We start from the raw sequence: 7,048 nt of genomic DNA, 5'->3' as shown, positions 1-7,048 counted from the left end.
CACACACACACACACACACACACACACACACACACACACACACACACACTCTCACATGCACAGACATCTGTGCTCAATTATTCCAGCAGAAGGGCAGAGCAGGGCTGCCAGAGAAGAGATTGCTTGTTAGTGAGGGAGCTTGGCAAACGTGCCCTCCAGCTTTGTTTTTGAAAGCAGCCTGAGTGTTGGGGGCTGGGTGACCTGCAGAACTCCTGAGGCTCAGAGAGCACCCCTAGTGAGGGCAGATGCTGAGGAGACACTCAGCTGTTGTGCAGGATTGGTTTATTCAAGACTCTGTGGCTAGCCTTCTGGACTCCAAATCAAGTCCTAAGGCTCTATTCTGGAACCTTCCTAAGGCAGACTCAATAGGGTTATGCAGAGGAAGCCTCGTTCCCTGTTGACTCTGCTCATCCTGCAGGACCCCCTCCGTCTTCTCAACCAGTGGGCTATGAGGACACGCTCAGGCCCCGTCAGCTCCCGAGACTTCGAGTTCTCTGTGTAAAAGTACAGTCCTGGTGCCTGGCCCTTCAGTTCCCTGACAATAAGCCTGAAGACATATAGCAAAGCTTCCCACGATGCTTCTCTCCCAACAGCAAACCACCCTGTATCATTAGAAGCCGTCCACTTCACATCATCACACATCTCTGGAGTTGCCACCTACTCTTCTTACTTTTCTACCTTCACAGGCACATGGTCTCACATGTACTTACACGACTCAGTTTACTCATCTGTCAAATGAAGGCGATACTGCCCAGCAATCTCCTAGAAGTTTTGAGAATCTGATGAGATACAGTTCCAAATGATCTCATAAAGTACAAAAAGGCTGCACGTGCTAGGAGACAACATTCGTCTCATCCACCAGCCTGTGAGCGTCTCATCTACCTGATTGTTCCTTTCCTAGTGCCCAGCAGAGTATTCTGCACATAGTAAATTACCCAATAAAATGGTGCTTCACGAATTCAAGCTATGCCTAGGAGCGTAGCATTTTAGGGCTGCAAATGACAAACCTCTGTTCCATGAGCTGTTTCCCAGACTAAGCCTGGGACCAAGACTTTCCCATATCCCCAACAGCAGCAATAGGTGACACCAGGTGAAGCCAATGTCACTCATTTTTCTTCAGAGGGGTCCAGTGGGAGTAGGGTTGTGCTGGGCTGTAAGGAGATTGGAGCAAGGCACAATCTTTCTGCCATTTCATGGCAAGGAGCAGGGGGAAGGCAATACCTGGGACCAGTGCTGTGGTGATAGACAGTGAAAAGGGGACAGCAGCAGACATGGAGACTGGGCTCTGGCTCTGTGCTCGTTTCAAACCATTTCAGACCCAGTCAATGTGAACACAGTGAAGGAAGAAGACTGCATGGGACCATTTCACGCTAGCAGCAGGCAGATGGCCTAAGACTTGAGAGAGTAGAAATAATCACAGACCCACAGACCTGGAGGGGTGGGACCTTTGAAGCCACCTCCTTCATTTTACACTTGAAGCCCAGAAACCTGAAGTCATTCATCCAAGGTCACAGAACCAGAGAAGTTCACAGCCATGACTGCAAACAGGCAGCTCGACTCACAGACCAGTGTTTGTTCTAATCCCCATCTTCCTACAAAGGGGAATAGTTCTTTATCCTTTCATATCCCTCAACCCATTTGATCTTCATGGCAATCCAAGGAGTCAGGAAGGACAAAGGCTGTCATTCCCATTTGGTACCAGAGGAAACTGAGGCCCAGAGAGGTTTTTGCATTAATAGCCACAAATATTGGTGACACGGCCTAGTACTCCTGACAAAGGCAGCTGAGTGATTAAGGGCACTGCAGCTAGAGTCAGACAAACCTGGCTTTGAGTCTTAGCTCCACATATTACTGTCCCTGAAACTTTGGGGTAGTTATCTATCCTTTTGGGGCTTCAGTTTTCTCAACTATAAACTGGGGAATGTTAATAGTACTAACCTCAGAGGCACAGGTAATTAATGCTCTATAACTCTTAATAATTCTTCTTTTCTCTCTGTGCCATGCCCCCAGCCTCAGTGCCTCTCTCTTCAGGAGGAGTCCAGTGGGAAGAAGAGGAGGGGCAGTTTATAACAAAAGCCGAGAAAGTGAGCTTTGGAACACATGACGACAGTGCTTCCCTATCACCTGGCCCCAGCCCCTCCTTCCTCCCTCCTCCCACCAAGGACACTAGATAAAAGAATACTCTTTTATGAATGGATAAAGAAGATGTGGTACATATAAAAAATGGAATATTACTCAGCCATAAAAAGAAATGAAATTGAGTTATTTGTAGTGAGGTGGATGGGCCTAGAGTCTGTCATACAGAGTGAAGTAAGTCAGAAAGAGAAAGACAAATACCGTATGCTAACACATATATATGGAATCTAAGAAAAAAATGTCATGAAGAACCTAGGGGTAAGACGGGAATAAAGACACAGACTTACTAGAGAATGGACTTGAGGATATGGGGAGGGGGAAGGGTAAGCTGTGACAAAGTGAGAGAGTGGCATGGACATATATACACTACCAAACGTAAAATAGATAGCTAGTGGGAAGCAGCCGCATAGCCCAGGGACATCAGCTCGGTGCTTTGTGACAGCCTGGAGGGGTGGGATAGGGAGGGTGGGAGGGAGGGAGACGCAAGAGGGAAGAGATATGGAAACATATGTATATGTATAACTGATTCACTTTGTTATAAAGCAGAAACTAACACACCATTGTAAAGCAATTATACTCCAATAAAGATGTTAAAAAAATACTCTGAGTGGACTGGCACTCCCCATGCCATTTGTGTTCCTGGGCAGGCAGCCTGCAAAATCTTTAAATGCAAATTAAAAAAAATAAATCAGCAAATCCCAATTGCCTGACCTTGGAAGTAAAGAGACAGACAGGTAAACAACAGATGTAGAGGAATGAGCCAGGAGGACTGTGGGTCCCACAGCTTGGGGGTGGGGGAGGAGGTGAAGGTGAAGATAAAATGAAGGCAAGGAGATAAGTGGGCATAAATACAGATGCTCACCACATGTCTGAGCCTCTTTTCTCCCAGACAGACAGCCAAGCAGCTTTGTGGCCTGGTAGGACCAGGCCTCCATCTCCCTTAGCACCACCAAAACCAAGGTCATTGCCAAGTCCTGACACTGGCCCAGTGAGAATCCCAGGAAGCAGGATCTTGGTTCAGAAGAGAAGAATGGTAAACAATTGCTCTTTCAAGAAGCCCTTCCCCTTTATGCCCTCATGTATACTTGTGTGTTCCTTTCCCATCTATACCATTCGCCAGGTTCTTAGAACACTGGCCTGGTTCTGTCCTGGGCCCTCTACCAAGGAAAGTCATCCCTCAGCTACAAAATAGGTCAGAGCCAGACTGGAGACTTCAGGCTTTCCTGTCTGGTTGCTTCCACTGTCACGACTCGAGTCTCACAGGTTGCTCTTCCTAAACCATACCCTTGGGAACGAGGGTTTTCCCATTCCTTCTCTTACTTCTCTTCTTTGGCAGCAGGTCCCTGAAGGTTCCTATAGTCAGAACTGGCCCTGTTCAGGCTGAGCCAGGCTGGGCTAAACTGATAGGCCTCCAGCAGAAATTTAGCGTGAGGCAAGTGAAAAGCAGGTTTTCCAAGTACCTCTCTGCTAGGGACCCTTCAGCTCAGCATGTGGGCTAAATCTCTTCAACAGTATCACTGCCTTTGGTTTTGTTTCCTGTGTCCCTATACAGGGAATGCAGTATCCTCAAACCACCTGTCAGGTTGTCTCAGCCCTCAGGTTCCTGAGCTATGGAGCCCATTTCTCAGAGCAGCCAGGGGGTCTCTGGACAGGTGTAGTGTTGGATCAGTCAGCAGAAGAGCTAAAGCTTCTCCCCACCCTTGAGCAAACAGGGAGGCTAGTCTCAGTGGATCCAAGACTGCCAAGCTGGCAATGCAGTTGATTGGGCTCCTTGGGTCAAGTTCTCAATACAAAGATGGTGAGATTGTGGACATGAAGAGAAAAGGGAGCTCACATCCCAATGAATAACATTCAGGATGTGGAGGCCTCTTGCTGGTTTCTAACCACGTGGCCTCATTTCACTTTTGCTGCCCTCCAGCAGGGGCACCTCCTCCAGGTGGACCAACTGGCATCCATGGACAGATCCAAATGCCCGGGTGTTTGGCTTCTGGGTTCTTAGTACTCCCTACTCACAGCCACTTCTCTCTCAAAGAAGAAAAAAGAATCAGGAGAAATGAAACTCACATTTACTGAGCAAGTATTGGTTGCCAGACACTGTCTTGGGTACTTTCCTATACCTTATCCAATTTCTTTCTTTCTATTTTCTATTTTTTTTTTTGGTGGGGAGGGGGAGTTGTACGTCAGATGCAAAGAATGGCATTGCTTGGAATTTTGTTAGAGTCACACTATCAGTTCATGCATGGCCCACTTTGTTTTATTTTATTTCTACTTTTTATTAATCTTACTTTTTATTGAAGTATAGTTGACTTACAATGTTGTGTTAGTTTCAGATGTACAGCAAAGTGATTCAGTATATACATATATATATCAGTATATATGTATATATACGTATTCTTTTTCAGATTCTTTTCCATTATAGGTTATTACAAGATATTGAATATAGTTCCCTGTGCTACACCATATATTGGTCCTTGTTTATTTATTGATCTTACTTTATTTCTTTCCCTCTTTATCGTCTTTCCCAGTGCCATTTCTTTTCCTGATGGACACCCACTCTTTTTTTTCTTATGTGTTTGATTTACATAAGTAATATTATCTCTACATCTTTTTTCTGCTTCTTTATTTCACACAGTATCACAATTATAGAGAAATAATTATGTTGATATCTATGGATCTAGTGTGATCATTTTGATTACTGAATAATATTCCAAGATTTGCATATTTGTTCCCCTGTTGATGAACATTTAGGTTGTTTCTAATTCTGCAATATTGCAATGGACATTTTCATACAAGCCACTTTGTGTACCTGTGAGAGAAGTTCTTGTGGGATATACATCCAGAAGTAGAATTGCTCTGTCATAGGGTATGTACAAATTTTCTAAATATTTGCAAATTCCTCTACAAAATAGCTGTATCCATTTACATAATTCCCTGTTTCCCTACATTGTTATTAACACTTGTTATTAGCTTACTCTTTTTAAATGTTTTGCACTCTGATGGATATAAAAGAATATCTTGTTGCTGTTTTAATTTGCCTTTTCCTAATGATAATGAGGTTGAACATTTCTTCAAATGATTACGATCCACTTATTGGAGCTTCCCCTTCTGTAAATCACCTATTTGTACATTTGCTGTTTTCTCTATCAAATTTCCTATCTCTTTCTTGCCCTACATATTCTGGATATTAATCTGTTTTGCTCATATATATTACAAATATTTTCTCCAAATCTGTTACCTGTCTGTTCAATTTGCTCATTGTGTCCTCTGTAGAAAAGAAATCTTTATTCTTAATGGACTTTAATCAAATCCATCCACTTTTGCCTTTATGGTTTGTGCTCTCTACCCCTTAGGAAAACATTCCCACCCCCACGCTGCAAAGATATTCTCCTACATTTTCTACCAAGAGTTGTATAGTTGCTTTTTATGTTTAAATCTTCAATATCTTTAAGAGTTTATTTTGTATATGACATGAGGAAAGCATTTAATCTTATTTTTCTTTATAATAAGCCAATTTTCCCACTATTGCTACATTATGTCAGTTCTACATAGAATAGACTCTTCCTGTGGTCTTCAGTTTTGATCAGTAAGTCAAGATCCATTATCAAGCTCCTATTGTGTTCCAAAGCCCTGAAGAGGAAGTCTAGTGGAGCTTATGACACAGAACTTGCCTTTAGGAAACGTGCTATCTAGCTAGAAGAATAAAACATGGACACAGGGACCTGAGAATATGCACAAAGCAACACCTAGGTAAGGGTAAGTAAAGACCTTGGAAGCTGAGAATACAAGTTTAGAGGGTTAAAAAGGGAGCAGGTTCCCTATTCCCAGGCTAGGATGGATAAAAGTTTTGGACTAGTGGTACAGGGACAGCATTTGATGTCATCACTCTGAGATACTCATCCAATCAGGCTAGCTTTATGCAGTTGCCACAGGATGAAAGAGATAGGAACCACTAAGACTTCACCATTTGCCATGATCTGGACTTGCTGGTACACTCGGGGTTTCTTTCCCATGACCTTTTCCCTTTGTATAGCTCCCAAGCCCCAGGGTACCAATTAAGAAGGAAGCAAAGTCATTTTTGACTAGAGTCCAAGCGCCCAGTCCACAAAATCCCCCTGAATCAACTTTTCAGAGAAATGGACTGAATTGAAGGGAAACTATTTATAAAATAATAATAATAATAATACCCTCACAACCCTTCTGGAGCCCACATATTTTCCACAAATATGTTCTACCTTGGTCACCACTGGGAAAGGAGGCAGCCGACAGAGGGAGATTTTTGTGGACTGAATGCCTGGACTCTTGTCAAAGGACTTTGGGGTCAGGGAGACACCAGACAGGAGTTCCCAGACTGACAGGACTGAGCTGCCTCCATTTTTCCAGAGGCCTCCCTCTTTCCAGAGGCCTCCCTCCACCCAAACTCCTGGCATCTAAATAATTTGTCTATGCGTTTCTTATTCTGTGGCCAGAAAACTATGGAGGCTTCAGAGAGAGTCAGCGAACCCTCCTCCCCCAGCAGTCCCCCTCTGCCTCAGGATGCCACATCATGCCACAAAGGTGTAACCTCTTGCCTTCCAAACGTGGCCCTCCCAGGAGTCTGCACTGCAAAGCACACGCCAATTATGCTCAGCAGGGCAGCCTGTATTTAGTGTGGCCCGCATCAGGAGCTGATTTTGCTTCTAGTAATCTCCTTCTGCTTTAGTGCTTTGAGACTTTGGTGGGGTGGGTGGGAGGGGAATGGAGGGAAAGAGGGGTAGGGGAAGAAAAGCCAACAGAACTCATCAAAAGCAACAAACAATAAAGTGCAAGCTCCTAACTCCTTAATCCCCTCAGGGACCAGTCCTCACCATAGCAACCAGTAAGTCTCCAGGCCTCCTCAGTCTCCAGTCCAGCTGTTAGTGAAGAGTGGAGGCTG

This window comes from Stenella coeruleoalba (assembly GCF_951394435.1).
Source record: "Stenella coeruleoalba genome assembly, chromosome: X".
Taxonomy (NCBI): domain Eukaryota; kingdom Metazoa; phylum Chordata; class Mammalia; order Artiodactyla; family Delphinidae; genus Stenella; species Stenella coeruleoalba.
This window is presented reverse-complemented; position numbering follows the sequence as displayed.